This window comes from Pan troglodytes, chromosome 19, assembly GCF_028858775.2.
Source record: "Pan troglodytes isolate AG18354 chromosome 19, NHGRI_mPanTro3-v2.0_pri, whole genome shotgun sequence".
Taxonomy (NCBI): Eukaryota; Metazoa; Chordata; class Mammalia; order Primates; family Hominidae; genus Pan; species Pan troglodytes.
The window spans coordinates 15,504,929-15,505,318 of NC_072417.2; positions in this window are offsets into that span (position 1 = coordinate 15,504,929).

Below are 390 nucleotides of genomic sequence, written 5' to 3' on the forward strand. Positions count from 1 at the left end.
GGTCAGCACACGTGGAGTTCTGGGTGGGGCGCTGGGCAGAGGGACTCGGCTTCTAGGGCTCTGAGCCAGGCCGAGGGACAGACTGCTGGGAAGTCCCCAAAAGGGCAGCAGCACTGAGGGGCAGGATTCCAGGGTCCTGGAGGCGGAAGCTCGGCCGACTGACTCCCAGTTCGAGAGAACGGGGCGGGGGCAGCCCACCAGTGCTGGAACCCGAGGGGCCGGGCGAGGAACGCTGGACTGGGAGCAGGACCCTTCTCGCCTCGGACAAGACTCCTTGTCTGGGGACCCAGCCCGACTTCATTGTAGCTGGGTCCTCGAGAAAGCGAAAGGAGCCCTCCTTCCCCATTGGCCTCTCCATCGCTGCATCCCAAGAAGAAAGACAACTCGGGC